Here is an 18,586-nt window from a genome sequence, read left to right as displayed (position 1 = left end):
AATGGGGAGAAAATCCAAACATCAGAGGTGCAAAGGGACTTGGGAGTCCTTGTGCAAGGCTCCCAGAAGGTTTGTTCGTAGGCTGGGTTTGTGGTAAAGAAGACAAATGCAATATTGGCATTTATTTCAAGGGAAATAGAATATAAAAACAAGGAGATAATGCTGAATCTTTGTAAGACACTAATCAGGCCGCACTTGCAATATTGTCAACAGTTTGGGGCCCCATATCTCAGAAAGGATGTGTTGTCATTGGAGAGAGTCCAGAGGAGGTTCACGAGGATTCTAGGAATGAAGGGGTTAACATACGAGGACTGTTTGGCAGCTTTGGACCTGTACTCACTGGAATTTAGAAGAATGTGGGGGAATCTCATTGAAACCTACTGAATGTTGAAAGGACTAGATAGGGTGGATGTGGAGATGATGTTTCCTATGGTGAGGGTGTCCAGAACTAGAGGGCACAGCCTCAATATTGAGGGGCAACCCTTTACAACAGAGGTAAGGAGGAATTTTTTTTCACCAGACAGCAGTGAATCTATGAAATTCTCTGCCACAGACTACTATGGAGGCCAAGACCATGGGTATATTTAAAGAGGAAATTGGTAGTTTCCTGATTGGTCAGGGCACCAAAAGTTATGGCAAGAAGGTGGATTTCCAGCATCTGTTGAATCTCTCTTGTGTAAGAAAAGTGAGCCAAATCTCAGGTGCACTTGGTTTAGTTTGGGATAATCCTGATTCCATTAACATGAGATTCAATACAACACATTTTTTTTTATCCAGGACCTCCAGAAGGTGACTAGAGGAGAATTGACTACACCAGAACTGCTCCTCACTGGGGCCAGAGTATCACTAGTGCTCCTCCAAGATCCCTCGTGGTCTGTTCATAGTCATAGAACACCACAGCACAGAAACAGGCCATTCAGCCCATCTCATCCATGCTGAACTGTCATTCTGCCTTGTCCCATTGACCCACACCTGGACCATAGCCCACCACACCCCCCCACAATCATGTACTTATCCAAACTTGAATGTTAACATTGAACCTGTGTCCACCACCTCACTGGCAGTTCCTTTCACACCCTCAACGCCCTCTGTGTGAAGAAATTCCCTGTCAGGAATTTCACCTTTCACTTTTAACCCATGACCTCTAGATCTGGTCTCACCCAACCTGCTTGTATTTACCCTGTCTATGTGAGGTGACAGCGAAGGCCTCCGTCAGTCAGTGTTGACCATGGCTGTTGTGTCTTTGCTGTCTAGATACACAAGCCTGGACAGTAGAAGATGGAGAACAAGCTTCCCTCTCTGCACACATCTGATGAATCCAAAGGAATGGCAGAGATCCATACAGTTGGGCACCAGCAGCATTGCCAAAGTTGCCATTCAGCATTGAACTTAATGTAGGACTGTCTTAGGGACTCCCATCTCCAGACTTTTCCCTCCGGCTTTACTCCCGAAGCCTTCCCCATGAGCGGGTATCGCCACAAGGCAACGGAGATTTGAGATCAGAGTTTTCCTTTTCCGAGATGAGGTGCCAACCACTGCTGATGAGCCCCATCTGCCCAAAGCGACTGGTTTTAAGGCTCCAGTAACCCATCTTTACCCCTTCTGTCAAAAGAAGTGGTTCCACCAGGCTTCTATCTGAGCCACACGTGAAGGCCAGGAGCTGGACTTGGTTGTCAGAGGCTCTTTGAGGTGCACGCCATTGGGAGCATTTAATAGATAGTGGCTCATCACCACCCCCGGCTATGACGATCTTAAGGAACCACCCTATCTATTCCCTCATAATTTTGTTCCCTTTCACTGAATAACTACAGTGTTCTATTTGTATACTGACCCTGCTGCCTTTCGCAGGGCTTTGAGTGGGATTTGCGCATTGGGCAGGTTACTAGGTGGGAAGCCAAGAGTTAATACGGACTCCCGTTACCATGGAGATCTCCAGCTGGGAATCTGCAGCCAGTCTGCAGGAAGTGCAGTTTACAGCTCTACACACTGCATCAGGCCAGGAGCTGGACAGGCCGGGCTCCCACAGCACACATTCAGATGTTGGCGTAGAGAAAACTCAACTCAAAAGTATCCATGGCGACTGTACGGTGGGGTCTGAAAGGCTTCTAGGCCTTCTGTTGGATTCTTTAATTCTTGGAGCCTAACTTCCATTCTGTGTTCTGGGTACCTTCCAAACAGTGTGCTCTGTTCCTGAGCAACTTCCTGTGGGTCCCTGCCCTGTTTCGTCAATAGTTTAAGCATAAATATTCTGGGGTCTGGTTTTAGTGTGGTAGAGGCTCCCCCCCTCCCCCTGAGATTCAGGAACAGTTAGAACTCTACAAACGTCAGGCTCCTGAACCAGTGTGGATAACTTCACTCACCACTACTCCAGACGGATTCCACAACCTGTGCACTCACTTTCAAGAACACCTTATAGCGCATGTTCTCAGCATTATTATTATTATTATTATTATTTCTTGTTTTTCTTTATTTACACCGACTTTTGCACAACTGACTCTAGAGTTTACAGAGAGTGGTGCAGAAAAACAAAAAAAAAGTATCTAGAGAGTGGCAGTTCTGTGGGCGAAAATGCATTATTGAGAGAGGTCAGAGGAGAATGGCCGGATTGGTACAGGCTGACAAAAATTCAAATGGCCATGTGTTATAATGGTGGTGTGCAGACGAGCATCTCTGAACACACAACATGTTGAACCTTGACGTGGATGGGCTACAACAGCAGAAGGCTGGCTACAGGAGGTATCTAATAATGAAGTGGTGACAGAATGTATATGCACTTTGATAATAAATTTACTTTGACAGAGTTCCAGCCAATGCCCTGCACATGGAGTTCTGTAATGCTGCTGGGAGAGCCAATGTAAAGGCACCATAACTGGGCCATTCTGGCCATCAAGGGAAATCTTGTCTGACAAGTCTGTTGGAATTTAGATTATGAGAACACTCAGTCCTCTTTTATTGTCATTTAGAAATGCATGCATGCATTAAGAAGTGATGCTATTTTTCTCCAGCGTGATATCACAGAAAAACAGGACAAACCAAAGACTAACACTGACAGAGCCACATAATTATAACATATAGTTACAGCAGTGCGAAGCAATACCATAATTTGATGAAGAACAAACCATGGGCACGGTAAAAAAGAAGTCTCAAAGTCCCCGAGTCGATCGACTCCCGAGTCCCCGATAGCAGGCGGCAAAAGGGAGAAACTCCCTGCCATAAACCTCCAGGCACCGTCAACTTGCCGATGCCTTGGAAGCACCTGACCATAACTGACACTGAGTCCATCCGTCTGAAAACTTCGAGCCTCCGACCAGCCCCTCCGATACAGCCTCCCGAGCACCACCCTCTGCCGAGCGCCTTCGACCTCGTCCGACCGCTGGAACAAGCAAAGCCGAGGATTCGGGGCCTTCTCCTTCAGAGATTCCGGTTACCACACAGTAGCAGCGGCAGGGAAGCAGGCATTTCAGAAGTTTTCCAGATGTTCCTCCGTACTCTCACGTCTGTCTCCATCAAATCAGAATTGTGCACAGTCCTCTACTTGACAGATTACAGGTAACATTCACCGGAAAGGCCAGCACGCTGCCGTCACACCGCCATCTTCTCCTCCTGACAAACCTGAGGAAATAACAGGCAGGATAGACAAAGGGGAATCAGTGGATGTTTACTTGGATTTTCAGAAGGCCTTTGACAAGGTGCCGCACATCTGCTGCTTAACAAGGTAAAGGCCCATGGTACTATAGGAAAGATACGGGCATAGATAGAAGATTGGCTGACTGGCAGGAGGCAAAGTGGGGATAAAGAGGCCATTTCTGATTGGTTGCCGGTGATTAATGGTGTTCCACGGGGGCTGCTATTGGATCCACTATTTCTCACGTTGTATGTTAATGTTCTGGATGATGGAATCGATGGCTTTGTGGCCAAGTTTGCTGAAGTTACTGAGAAAGCTGGAAGAGCGGGTAGTTTTGGGAAAGCAGGGAGTCTATAGAAGGACTTGAACAGAAATAGCAGATAGAAAACTGTGTAGGGTCATGAACTTTGTTAGAAGTAATAAAGGCTTATATTATTTTCTAAATGGGAAGAAAATTCAGAAATCCTTACTTACTACCAACTCAACCTGCAAGTTAACCTTTAGGATGAGGACTCCCAGGTCCCTTTGCACCTCTGGTATCTGAATTCACTCCCCATTAGTGAATAATGTATCACTTTATTCCTTCAGTCGAAGTGCATGATCACACACCTCCCTGCACTGAATTCCAGCTTTGCCCATTCTCCTAACCTTCAGCAGATACCCTGCTTCCTCAACACTACCTGCCCCTCCACTCATCTTTTCCATGGGTTTGTCCAGAGGGAACTAACACTCAACTAGAGCCCAGTGACTTTAAACCACCATTTGGAGGAATTTGCAAACTTGGCACGTAAGTGTACAGGGAGACTGGACAGAGTAATAAACACCTTGGTGTGTACAGTTCCAACCATGCCCACACCCCCTCTCCAAGTTATGAATGCTCAACTTGTGGACACCCACACGAGGAAGCATTTAAAATTGTTTACCGTCACTGAATTAATTTTCTTATTTATTGAGATACAGCATAGAATCAGTCCTCAGAGTCCTTGCCCAGCAACCCCACAATTTAACCATAGCCTACTCGTGAGACCTGCTGACCTACTATAGGTACATCTTTGGACTGTGGGAGGGAACCAGAGGATGCATTCCACCAGGGGGACATGCAAACTTCTTGGAGAAAGCTGGCATTCAACTCCAAACTTTGCCCTCAGCTGTAATAACGGTGTGTTAATGCTGCAGTGACAAGCTTGTCTTCCACACTGGATCGTTACACGGTGCATTGGGGTAGAACGAGGTAAAACAATAATAGTGACAAGCTTCTCTTCCACACTGTTCATACAGACCAGATCGTTACACAGTGCAACACACATAAAAGTTGCTGGTGAACGCAGCAGGCCAGGCAGCATCTCTAGGAAGAGGTACAGTCGACGTTTCAGGCCGAGATCCTTCGTCAGCACTAACTGAAGGAAGAGCTAGTAAGAGATTTGAAAGTTGGAGGGGGAGGGGGAGATCCAAAATGATAGGAGAAGACAGGAGGGGAAGGGATGGAGCCAAGAGCTGGACAGGTGATTGGCAAAGGGATATGAGAGGATCATGGGACAGGAGGCCCAGGGAGAAAGAAAAGGAGGGGGGGGACCCAGAGGATGGGCAAGAGGTATAGTGAGAGGGACAGAGGGAGAAAAAGGAGAGAGAGAGAAAGAATGTGTGTATAAAAATAAATAACAGATGGGGTACGAGGGGGAGGTGGGGCCTTAGCGGAAGTTAGAGAAGTCGATGTTCATGCCATCAGGTTGGAGGCTACCCAGACGGAATATAAGGTGTTGTTCCTCCAACCTGGGTGTGGCTTCATCTTTACAGTAGAGGAGGCCGTGGATAGACATGTCAGAATGGGAATGGGATGTGGAATTAAAATGTGTGGCCACTGGGAGATCCCGCTTTCTCTGGTGGACAGAGCGTAGGTGTTCAGCAAAGCGGTCTCCCAGTCTGCGTCGGGTCTCGCCAATATATAGAAGGCCACATCGGGAGCACCGGACGCAGTATATCACCCCAGCCGACTCACAGGTGAAGTGTCGCCTCACCTGGAAGGACTGTCTGGGGCCCTAAATGGTGGTAAGGGAGGAAGTGTAAGAGCATGTGTAGCACTTGTTCCGCTTACAAGGATAAGTGCCAGGAGGGAGATCGGTGGGGAGGGATGGGGGGTAGGAATGGACAAGGGAGTTGTGTAGGGAGCGATCCCTGCGGAATGCAGGGGGGGGGGGAGGGAAAGATGTGCTTAGTGGTGGGATCCCGTTGGAGGTGGCGGAAGTTACGGAGAATAATATGTTGGACCCGGAGGCTGGTGGGGTGGTAGGTGAGGACAAGGGGAACCCTATTCCTAGTGGGGTGGCGGGAGGATGGAGTGAGAGCAGATGTGCATGAAATGGGAGAGATACGTTTGAGAGCAGAGTTGGTGGAGGAAGGGAAGCCCCTTTCTTTAAAAAAGGAGGACATCTCCCTCGTTCTGGAATGAAAAGCCTCATTCGTCTCCCCCCCGCCCCCCCCCACCCCATCCCTCCCCACCGATCTCCCTGCCGGCACTTATCCTTGTAAGCGGAACAAGTGCTACACATGCCCTTACACCTCCCATCGAGTCTTCTCCACCCTTCTATTACGATTGATTTATTACCCCTCTCGTCCATATTCTCCTGCCTTCTCCCTGTAACCTTAGCTTCTTGATTATTCAAGAACCAATCAACCTCCACTATAAGTATACACAATGGCTGGTCTACACAGCCGTCTGTGGCAATGAACTCCACAGGTGTACCACCATCTAGATGAAGAAATTCTTCCTCATCTCTGTTCTAAGGGGGAGGCCCTTGTATTCTGAGGCTGTGCCCTCCGGTCACAGTGGTTAAGGCATTGGACTAGTGACCTGAAGGTCGTGAGTTCGAGCCCCAGCCGAGGCAACGTGTTGTGTCCTTGAGCAAGGCACTTAATCACACATTGCTCTGCAATGACACTGGAGCCAAGCTGGGTGCTAATGCCCTTCCCTTGGACAACATTGGTGTCGTGGAGAGGGGAGACTCGCAGCATGGGCAACTGCTGGTCTTCCATACAACCTTGCCCAAGCCTGCGCCCTGGAGAGTGAAGACTTTCCAGACGAAGATCCACGGTCTCGCAAGACTAATGGATGCCCTCCTAGACTCCCCCCCCCCCCCCACCGCCCACTACAGGAAACATCCTCTCCACATCCACTCTTTCTAGGCCTTTCAATATTCAATAGGTTTCAGTGAGACCCTTCCCTCCCTCCCTCCTTTCCCCTCCCCACCATGTAATCTGGAAAAAGGCATATTTCAGAGTGGATTGTAGAATCAGCATGGACTGGATGGGCCAAATTGCCTGTTTCTGTGCTGTAAAGTTCTGTTCACTGAATTTATGTTCAAGTGGAGATTTTTGACCAGGTAGGTCGGGTAATTAGGGTGGAAAATGTTGTATCATTGTTGGAGTAAACTCAAACTGACCTCTGTGCAAATGAGCCAAGTGTCACTAAACTTGCATCTTTGTAAGCCTTCAGTTCAGACCTAATCCTTCAACCTCCCCACAATAATAAGAGTCATGGATGTGTCCCAAGTTAAATTCGGCCTGAGCTATTTGTTCGTCTCAGCTGTTGGTCATTAGTTCACAATACCCTCCCTCTGTTCAGCTGAGCTTCAGCACCTAAGCTCGCGTTTGGCAGGAATTTATCCCCCTGCGTTATATCCAGCTGCTCCAGACTTCCAGCTTCAGGTGTATCAGAGGCCCTTCGTTGGTCGGGGTCAGCCGTGGGTACTGTGTCCTAGCTGTCTACGTCGTCACTGTCGGGTCAGTACGTGAGCCAGGGCAGTATGGTATGGAGAGCTAGCTGTTGCCCGTGTAGCAGGCTCCCACGGCAGATCAGTCTAAAGGAATGGCAGAGACCCACCCAGTGACACCACAGGAGTTGTTAGCGTTGAACTCAGCCCAGGACTGCCTTAGGGACTGCAGCTCCAGAGTTTTCCTTGGCAGTGGGGCGGGGGGGGGGCGCGGGGTTTACTCAAAACCTTCCCCATGAGTGGCTATAGCCACAGAGGTTTGAGATCTGAGTTTTCCTTCTCTTAGCCAACTACAGCTGATGAGCCCCTTCTGCCCAAAGCAACTGGTTTTAAGGCACCAGTAACCCACCTTTTCTATTTCTCAGTAGAAATAGTTATGCTGGGCTTAGTAGTTAAACCACACGTGAAGGCCAGGAGCTGGTCTTGATTGTCAGAGGCTGTTTGAGATGCACGTCATTGGGAGCAAAAAAAAGTAGTGGGAACTTACCCGCACTAACCCCTACCCCAGCTGTGAACACCTTAAGGATACATCGGGTATAATGTCACTGACATTATGAAATGTGTTTTCTGGCAGGAGTACAGTGCAAAGACACAATAATTCTATTTAATTTACAATAAATAGTGCAAAAGAGAGTTCAGTAGTGTTCATGGGTTCGTGAACCATTCTCAAATCTGATGGCGGAGGGGAAGAAGCTGTTTCTGAGCACGGGTCTTCAGGCTCCTGTACCTTCTCCCTGATGACAGTAATGAGAAGAGGCACGCCTCAGGTGGTGAAGGTCCGTAGTGATAGATGCTGCTCCTTCGAGGCACGGCCTTGATAGCCTCCCCACCACTGAGGATAGTGTCCATGATGGAGCTAACTGTAGCCTCTTGCGATCCTGTGCATTGGTGCCTCTATACGGCTGTAATGAAACCAGTCAGAAAGCTCTTCAGTATACATCTGCAGAAATTTGCTGAAGACTTTTACATACCAAATCTCTTCAAACTCCTAATGAAATATAGCTGCTGGCATGTCTTCATATTTGCATCAATATTTTGGGACCAGGGTAGATCCTCTGAGGTCCTTTCATGCCCAGGAACTTGAAGCTGCTCACCCTTTCTACTGCTGATCCCTCTGAAGACAGATGTGTGTTCCCTCTACTTCCCTTTCCTTAAGTCCACATCATTTCCTTAGTATTACTCACTAACATTGTATACATGCTTGTTGTGACATCAGCCAATCTATCTCACTCCATGATGAGGCCAAACTCAGGTTGGAGGAGCAACACCTCATATACCGTCTAGGTAGTCTCCAGCCCCTTGGCATGAACATTGAATTCTCCAACTTCCAGTAATTCCCTCCCCCTCCCTTCCCCCATCAGAGTTTCACTCAGCCCCCTCCTCCAGCTACCTATCGCCTCCCTCATGGTTCCACCTCCTTCTACTATCCATTGTGTTTTCCCCTATTCCTCCTTCACCTTTCCTGCCTATCCCCTCCCCCACCCCTTGATCTTTCCCCTTACTGGTTTTTCACCTGGAACCTACCAGCCTTCTCCTTCCCAAGCTCCCCCCACCTTCTTTATAGGGCCTCTGCCCTTTCTCTCTTCAGTCCTGACAAAGGGTCTCGGCCCGAAACATAGAATACTACAGCACAGTACAGGCCCTTCCACCCACAATGTTGTGCCGACCCTCAAACCCTGCCTCCCATATAAGCCCCCACCTTAAATTTCTCCATATACCTGTCTAGTAGTCTCTTAAATTTCACTAGTGTATCTGCCTCCACCACTGACTCAGGCAGTGCATGCCACACACCAACCACTCTCTGAGTAAAAAACCTTCCTCTAATATCCCCCTTGAACTTCCCACCCCTTACCTTAAAGCCATGTCCTCTTGTATTGAGCAGTGGTGCCCTGGGGAAGAGGTGCTGGCTATCCACTCTATCTACTCCTCTTATTATCTTGTACACCTCCATCATGTCTCCTCTCATCCTCCTCTCCAAAGAGTAAAGCCCTAGCTCCCTTAATCTCTTATCATAATCCATACTCTCTAAACCAGGCAGCATCCTGGTAAATCTCCTCTGTACCCTTTCCAATGCTTCCACATCCTTCCTATAGTGAGGCGACCAGAACTGGACACAGTACTCCAAGTGTGGCCTAACCAGACTTTTATAGAGCTGCATCATTACATCGTGACTCTTAAACTCTATCCCTCGACTTATGAAAGCTAACACCCCATAAGCTTTCTTAACTACCCTATACACCTGTGAGGCAACTTTCAGGGATCTGTGGACATGTACCCCCAGATCCCTCTGCTCCTCCACACTACCAAGTATCCTGCCATTTACTTTGTACTCTGCCTTGGAGTTTGTCCTTCCAAAGTGTACCACCTCACACTTCTCCGGGTTGAACTCCATCTACCACTTCTCAGCCCACTTCTGCATCCTATCAATGTCTCTCTGCAATCTTCACCAATCCTCTACACTATCTACAACACCACCAACCTTTGTGTCATCTGCAAACTTGCCAACCCACCCTTCTACCCCCACATCCAGGTCGTTAATAAAAATCATGAAAAGTAGAGGTCCCAGAACAGATCCTTGTGGGACACCACTAGTCACAATCCTCCAATCTGAATGTACTCCCTCCACCACGACTCTCTGCCTTCTGCAGGCAAGTCAATTCTGAATCCACCTGGCTAAACTTCCCTGGATCCCATGCCTTCTGACTTTCTGAATAAGCCTACCGTGTATGCCTTACTAAAATCCATATAGATCATATCCACTGCACTACCCTCATCTATATGCCTGGTCACCTCCTCAAAGAACTCTATCAGGCTTGTTAGACATGATCTGCCCTTCACAAAGCCATGCTGACTGTCCCTGATCAGACCATGATTCTCTAAACGCCCATAGATCCTATCTCTAAGAATCTTTTCCAGCAGCTTTCCCACCACAGATGTAAGGCTCACTGGTCTATAATTACTCGGACTATCCCTACTAACTTTTTTGAACAAGGGGACAACATTCGCCTCCCTGCAATCCTCCGGTACCATTCCTGTGGACAACGAGGACATAAAGATCCTAGCCAGAGGCTCAGCAATCTCTTCCTTCGCCTCGTGGAGAAGTCTGGGGAATATTCCGTCAGGCCCCAGGGACTAATCCGTCCTAATGTATTTTAACAACTCCAACACCTCCTCTCCCTTAATATCAACATGCTCCAGAACATCAACCTCACTCATATTGTCCTCACCATCATCAAGTTCCCTTTCATTGGTGAATACCGAAGATAAGTATTCATTGAGGACCTCGCTCACTTCCACAGCCTCCAGGCAAATCTTCCCACCTTTATCTCTAATCAGTCCTACCTTCACTCCTGTCATCCTTTTTTTCTTCACATAATTGAAGAATGCCTTGGGGTTTTCCTTTACCCTACTCGCCAAGGCCTTCTCATGCCCCCTTCTTGCTCTTCTCAGCCCCTTCTTAAGCTCCTTTCTTGCTTCCCTATATTCCTCAATAGACCCATCTGATCCTTGCTTCCTAAACCTCATGTATGCTGCCTTCTTCCACCTGACTAGATTTTCCACCTCACTTGCCACCCATGGTTCCTTCACCCTACCATTCTTTATCTTCCTCACCGGGCCAAATTTATCCCTAACATCCTGCAAGAGATCTCTAAACATCGACCACATGTCCACAGTACACTTCCCTGCAAAAACATCATCCCAATTCACACCCGCAAGTTCTAGCCTTATAGTCTCATAATTTGCCCTTCCCCAATTAAAAATTTTTCTGTCCTCTCTGATTCTATCCTTTTCCATGATAATGCTAAAGGCCAGACTGTTGACTGTTCGTTTCCACGGATACTGCCCGACCTGCTGAGTTCCTCCAGCGTGTTGTGAGTGTTGCTTTGACCCCAGCATCTGCAGAATATTTTGCGTTAAAGAAAATTCTTCCTTGCTGAAATCTGCAAGCAAATTGGCTGTTTGTTGGTCAGCTGTGTCTCCAGGTTTCCATACACCACTGATTACAGCAGGCACAATACAATATAGTCATACTGCACAATCAGGCTCTTCTGCCCATCTTGTCCTTTCTGACCAAATTGCCTTCCCAACCTAATCTAATTTGGCTGCATTTTGCCCAATCCCTCGAAACCAGGAGATTTAAAAATGTCATTTAATGAGATACAGCGTGGAGTAGGCCCCTCCAGCCCTGATCTATGATTCTTATCTATGACGTCACCTCTCATCCTCCTTTGCTCCTCATTCAACCTACCCTCATAAGACATGCTCTCCAGTCCTGGCAGCTTCCTGGTAAATCTCCTCTGCCCACAAAGCTGTGCCGAACTTGTCCTTACTATAGAAATTACCTTGGCTTACCCATAGTCCTCCATTTTTCTAAGCTCCATGTACCTATCTAGGAGTCTCTTAAAAGACCCTATCATATCTGTCTCCACAATTGTTGCTGGCAGCCCATTCCATGCACTCACCACTCTGCATTTTTTTTTTAGAAAACTTACCCCTGACATCTCCTCTGTACCTACTTCCAAGCACCTTAAAACTGTGTCCTCTCGTGTTAGTCATTCCAGCCCTGGGGAAAAGTCTCTGACTATCCACACGATCAATGCCTCTCATCATCATGTACACCTCTATCAGGTCACCTCTCATCCTCCATCGCTCCAAAGAGAAAAGGTTGAGTTCACTCAACCTATTCTCATAAGACATACTCCCCAATCCAGGCAACATCCTTGTAAATCTCCTCTGCACCCTTTCTATAGTTTCCACGTCCTTCCTGTAGTGAGGCGACCAGAATTGAGCACAGTACTCCAAGTGGGGTCTGACCAAGGTCCTATATAGCTGCAACATTACCTCTCGGCTCCTAAACTCAATCCTACGATCGATGGAGGCCAATGCACCATATGTCTTCTTAACCATAGAGTCAACCTATGTAGTCCTATGGACTCAGACCCCAAGATCCCTCTGATTCTCCACACTACCAAGAGTCTTGCCATTAATGCAATACTCTGCCATCACATTTGACCTACCAAAATGAACCACCTCACACTTACCTGGGTTGAACTCCATCTGCCACTTCTCAGCCCAGTTTTGCATCCTATCAATGTCCCACTGTAACCTCTGACAGCCATCCACATGATCCATGACACCCCCAACATTTGTGTAATCAGAAAATTTACTAACGCATCCCTCTACTTCCCCATCCAGGTCATTTATAAAAATCATGAAGAGTAAGGGTCCCAGAACAGATCCCTGAGGCACACCACTGGTCACCAACCTCCATGCAGAATATGACCCATCTACAACCACTCTTTGCCTTCTGTGGGCAAGCTAATTCAGGATCCATAAAGCAATGTCCCCTTGGATCCCATGCCTCCTTACTTTCTCAATAAGCCTGGCATGGGGTACCGTATCAAATGCCTTGCTGAAATACATATACACTATATCTACGGCTCTACCTTCATCAATGTGTTTAGTCACATCCTCAAAAAAAATTCAATCAGGCTCTTAAGGCATGACCTGCCCTTGACAAAAGCCATACTGACTATTCCTCATCATATTATGCCTCTCCAAATGTTCATAAATCCTGCCTGTCAGGATCTTTTCCATCAAATTACCAACCACTGAAGTAAGACTCACTGGGCTATCTTTACGCCCCTTCTTGAATAAGGGAACAACAGCCACAACCCTCCAATCCTCCGGAACCTCTCCTGTCCCCAATGATGATGCAAAGATCATCGCCAGAGGCTCAGCAATCTCCTCCCTCGCCTCCCACAGTAGCCTGGGGTACATCCCATCCGGTCCTGGTGACTTATCCAACTTGATGCTTTCTAAAAGCTCCAGCACATCCTCTTTCTTAATATCTACATGCTCAAGCTTTTCAGTCCACTGTAAGTCATCCCTACAATCGCCAAGATCCTTTTCCATAGTGAATACTGAAGCAAAGTATTCATTAAGTACCTCTGCTCTCTCCTCTGGTTCCATACACACTTCTCCACTGTCACATTTGATTGGTCCTATAATGATCCCCTGACTAATGAAGGCCACCACCATATGCCTTCTCAACTGCCCTATCAAATTGCACAGCAACTTTGTAAACGTCTCCACAACTTCATTCGAAACAAATCAGAAACTTGGACAAAGTTTTAAACCATGAATCCACCCTTTGGGAGGTGTAAATCTGTCTTCTTTCTGGGGAAATAACCCAGGAGCTTCCTCGCTGTTGAGCACAGATTCCAAATGGTTAGTGAAGGGCAGAGGATGTGTGAGTACCTCAAGGTCAAAGTGTATATGTTACTGTATACCACCTTGAGATTCGTTTTCTTGCAGGCATTTCACAGGAAAATAAAGAAATGCAAGAATTTATGAAAAGCTTCACTGAACTCCACTCGCCCCATCACTGAACTGTTCCCACATCTCAGTTTCTCAATATTTATTGCTTATTTATTCTTCTTCTTCTTGTATTTGCACAGTTTGTTGTCTTTGGCACACTGGACACACAAGTTGGTGTGCTCTCCCATTGATTTTGTTATTCTATAGATTCGTTGAGTATACCCACAAGTAAAAGAATCTCGGGATCTTGTATGGTGACGTGCATGCATTTTCAACTTTGATAAAGACTGACAAACGTGCAAAAGACAAATTGTACAAATAAACTATAGTGCTGAGAACCTGAGTTGTGAAGAGTCATTGAACGCAAGTCTATGGGTTTGGAATCAGTTTAGTGTTGAGATGGGTGAGGTTTTCCTCGCTGGGGCAGGAGCCTGATTGTTGAGGGGTAATAATTGTTCCTGGACCTGGGGGTGTGGAACCGAAGGTTTCTGCACCCGCTTCAGGCTGGCAGCAGCCAGAAGAGAGCACGCTGTTGGTGCTGAAGGTCCTTGATGACGAATTCTGCTTTCTTGCGGCGGTGCTCAATGGTGGGGAGAGTTTTGCCTCTGACGGACTGGGCTGTATCCATCACTTTTTGCATCCTTAGCCGTTGTTGAAACGTGGAGTTTCCATTCCAAGCCGTGATGCAACCAACCAGAATACTTCTCCACTTTTATCTATAGAAGTTTGTCAGCTTTTTAAAAAAGAAAACAAAAACTTTGCCTCCCCGTAAGCCGAATGGTCTTTTTTGGGGGGTTCCTATAGGGGAGATACTGTGAGACGTGCTGATGGGTACTCAGTGAGAAGGTGTACGGGGATGGTGCTGTCGGTGGGAATGGGAGGCGCGCAGAGGGTTAACTCTGTCCGCCGGGGGGTGGGGAAAGGGGCTGTCCCTTCCACTCTCCGGCGCATTCCTTCCCAATCTCCGGCCGCCAGCATCTGATTAGAACCTTCTCCGAGACAACGGTCCTCGTTCCCCTGTCCAGCCCCCGGGATCGGCACTTGCAGCGGGCGCCCTCTGGGTCCCAACCCGGGACATGTGGACTGGAAGCGGTTCGCACAGCCGGCCGGGGTCCCCGTAAGTCGTTGAAACTTTTGAAAGCTCCGGCCGCTGTTTTCGACGCGAGTATCGGTTCGGTGTGGGGAGGCCAGGGGTTAACCCATCGGACGTGGAATGACTGCCGTGCGCTCCTTCCCCGGGCAGAGAGCGGCTCCGCGCTCCCTCTCTCCGGGCACAGCTCGCTGCTGGGCAGGCACGGTCCGCCCCAAGAGGCAAATGCCCATGAGGATTCTCCAGTGGAGGTCACCCACCTGAATTCCCCAGTTGGTTGGGTTGGCAATGCAGCCGAGGCCATTCGGCCCTCTGTGAGCCAGCTGTTGTAGAATAACTCTTACCAATCGCTCCGTTTTCTGCCCTGCACAGACATTCCTGCTGTTATATAACGGGGTAAGCGAACATTAAGCCCTTGACTAGAGTGCCTTCCTGGGCTAGTCCCATATTTCTGTATTTGACCCATATCCCTACCTTTCCTGTCCAAGAGTAATTTCATTGTTCTATTTGTACCTGCCTTACCCACTTCCCTTGGCAGCTTGTTCAGTACACTGACCACCCTTGATGAAAATTGCCCCTTGTGCCCCCTTTAATCTTTCCCTCTCCCTAAACCCATGCACTCTAATTTTAAACTATAGCAAAAGGCTGACAATCTACCTTGTAGTGGGAGAGTCTAACACCAGGGCAACAGCCTCAGAGTACAGCAGGAGCTCCCAACCTTTCTAATGCCATGGATCCCTACCATTTACCAGAGGATCTGTGGACTCCAGGTTGGAAACCCCTGGAATAGAGCGAGGCCCATTTAGAATGGAGATGAAGAGGAACTTTTTGCCCAGAGGGTGGTGAATCTGTGGAATTTGTTGCCACAACTGGCTGTGGAGGCCAAGTCATTGGGTATATCTAAAGCGGAGGTTGATAGGTTCTTGATTAGTCAGAATGTCAAAGATACAGGGAGAAGGGAGGAGAGAGGAGTGGAGAGGGATAATAAATCAGCTGTGATGGAATGGTGAAACAGACTTAATGGGCTGAGTGCCCCAATTTTGCTCCTGTATATCATGGTGTCATGACTTTATAAACCTCTAATCTAACCTGTCAGCCTCCTTCACTCCAGGGGAAGAAAGCTCCAGCCTGTCTGCTCTTCCTGTAACTCAGATTCATCTTTCTCAATCTCCTCTATTTTCTAGGGGTACCCCATGCACCCTGTAGTGTGGTGACCAGAATTGCATACAGAACTCCAGATGTGGCCTACCTAATGTCTTGTTCTGTTCTCTGTAACCGCCATCAAGGACGCATATACAGAAAGGTGCTGGAAAATGTCCAGTAGTATCATGAAGGATCTCACCCACCCTACTCATGGACTGTCTGTCCCACTCCCATCAGGAAGGAGGCAGTGTAGCATCCACACCAGGACCACCAGACTCAAAAACAGTTACCTTCCCCACGCAGTAAGGCTGATCAACACCTCCACCCTCTAACCCTCCACACTCCAACCCACATTCCAAAGACCTGCGAGTTGGTAGGTTAATTGGTCATTGTAAATTGTCTTGTGATTGGCTAGGGATTAATTAGGGGATGGCACAGCTCGAAGCACCAGAAGGGCCTACTCCACACTGCATCTCAGTACATAAATAAACCACCGCTACTTCATAATGTCCTGTCGGAGTCACCCTGTGTGCAGACTCCATGTCCTGTGTGACTCTATGACTCTATGGACAGACAATCGATCCATGTATATTATTCTGCTTTTCATTTTGTGCTGTTTCAGATCCAGAGTAACAATTATTTCATTCTCCTTTACACTTGTATACTGGAAATAACATTAAACAATCTTGAATACTTGAATGAACAGCAAGGTTCAGTCACCGGGCATTCAGGATAAGGTAGTAAATTGGATTAGACGTTGGCTTTGTGGAAGGAGCCAGAGAGTGGTAGTAGATGGTTGCCTCTCTGACTGGAGGCCTGTGACTAGTGGTGTGCCACAGGGATCGATGCTGTGTCTTTTCTTGTTTGTTATCTATATCAAGGGACTGGATAAAAATGTGGTTAACTAGGTAAGCAAATTTGCAGATGACACCACAATTTGGGGCGTAGTGGACAGCGAGGAAGGTTATCATGGCTTGCAGAGGGATGTGCTGGTGCAGACAAGTGCGAGGTTTTGCCTTCTGGTAGGGCCAACCAGTGTTGGTCTTACACGGTGAACGGTAGGGCACTGAGTGTGGTAGAACAAAGAGATCTGGGAATACAGGTACATAATTCGTACAGGTAAATCCCCAGGGACTGACAAGGAGTTCCCTCAGACCCTGCAGGAGAAAAGCGCAGAAATTGCTGGGGTCCTAGCAGAAATACTTAAATCATCCTTAGCGACAGGACTGCAGGATAGCCAATGTTGTTCCGCTGTTTAAAAAGGGCTCTAAACATAAACCAGGAAATTATAGGCCGGTGAGTCTGACATCAGTTGTGGGAAAGTTATTAGAAGGTATTCTAAGGGACTGGATTATATGTACGATTCAGGATAATTGGTATGGCTTCACGCATAGTAGGTCATGTCTAACCAATCTTGTAGCTTTTTGAGGAAGTTACCTGGAAAGGAGATGAAGGTAAGGCAGTAGATCTTGTCTATGTGGACTTTAGCAAGGCATTTGACAAGGTCACACATGGGATGTTGATCAAAAAGGTTCAGTTGCCTGGTACTTAGGTTAAGATAGTAAATTGAATTAGACATTGGCTTTGTGGGAGAAGCCAGAGACTTGTATTAGATGGTTACCTGTGACAAGTGGTGTGCTGTGGGATTGGTGCTGGGTCTGTTTTTGTTTGTCATCTATAAGAAAGTTCTGGATGATAATGTGGCTAACTGGATCAGCAAATTTGTAGGTGACACCAAGATTGTGTTGTAGTGAACAGCGAGGAAGGCTTTCAGATGGGTACAGTAGATGGGATGTTATGTTGAAGTTGTATAAGATGTTGGTGAGGCCTAATTTGGAGTATTGTGTGCAGTTTTGGTCACCTACCTACAGGAGAGATGTGAATAAGGTTGAAAGAATGCAGAGAAAATTTACAAGGATGTCACCGGGTCTAGAAAACCCGAGTTGTATGGAAGGTTGAATAGGTTAGGACTTTATTCCTTGGAACATAAAAGATTGAGAGGAAATTTAATAGAGGTATACAAAATTGAGCATAGATAGATTAAATGCAAGCAGGCTTTTTCCACTGAGGTTGGATGGGACTGCAACTGAAGGTCATGGGTTAAGAGTGAAAGGTGAAAAGTTTAAGGAGAACCTGAGGGGAAACTTCTTCACTCAGAGAGTAGTGAGGGTGTGGAATGAGCTGCCAGCACAAGTGGTGCATGCAAGCTCGATTTCAACGATTAAGAGAAGTTTGGATGGGAACATGGATGGTAGGATACAGAGGGCTATGGTCCTGGTGCAGGCCGATGGGAATAGACAGTTTAAATGGTTTCAGCATGGATTAGCTAGGCTGAAGGGCCTGTATCTGTGTTGTACTTCTCTGACTCTAACCAGGCCCTTCAGCCTTGGTTTTTGCTCCAACCGCCCTATAAATCTGATCTAATTCCACCGGTCTGTACACGGTCCATATCCTTCCATTCCCTGTGTGCCTGTGTCTGCCTACCTACGTCAAATGTCCCCATTGCATCTGCTTCCAACACCAGCCCTAGCCCCTTGTTACCAGTATGGATGTAAATATGGTAGCACAGCAGATAGCACAGTGCCATCAGTGCCAGTGACATGGGTTCAATTCCCACGGCTGACTTTAAGGAATTTGTAT

The 18,586-nt window shown here is 47.4% G+C and overlaps 1 protein-coding gene across 3 annotated transcripts in view; it reads left to right on the top strand.

The window, feature by feature from the left end:
* The window catches only part of dab2 (DAB adaptor protein 2), a 114,285-nt gene that overhangs the window by 11,949 nt on the left and 83,750 nt on the right, over positions 1-18,586 (top strand). For 2 of the 3 annotated variants that reach the window (XM_063049629.1, XM_063049625.1), the window contains exon 1: positions 14,676-14,830. The exons of the other annotated variant lie outside the window; for it this stretch is intronic. The gene's annotated coding sequence lies outside the window, so the exon portion shown is untranslated. Of the gene's footprint in view, positions 1-14,675; positions 14,831-18,586 lie in introns of those variants that run through there. 3 annotated transcript variants of the gene reach the window in all.

The sequence above is a fragment of the Mobula hypostoma genome, chromosome 5, assembly GCF_963921235.1.
Source record: "Mobula hypostoma chromosome 5, sMobHyp1.1, whole genome shotgun sequence".
NCBI lineage: Eukaryota > Metazoa > Chordata > Chondrichthyes > Myliobatiformes > Myliobatidae > Mobula > Mobula hypostoma.
Note: the sequence above shows the minus strand (reverse complement) of the source record. Positions and strands in the feature narration are given on the sequence as shown.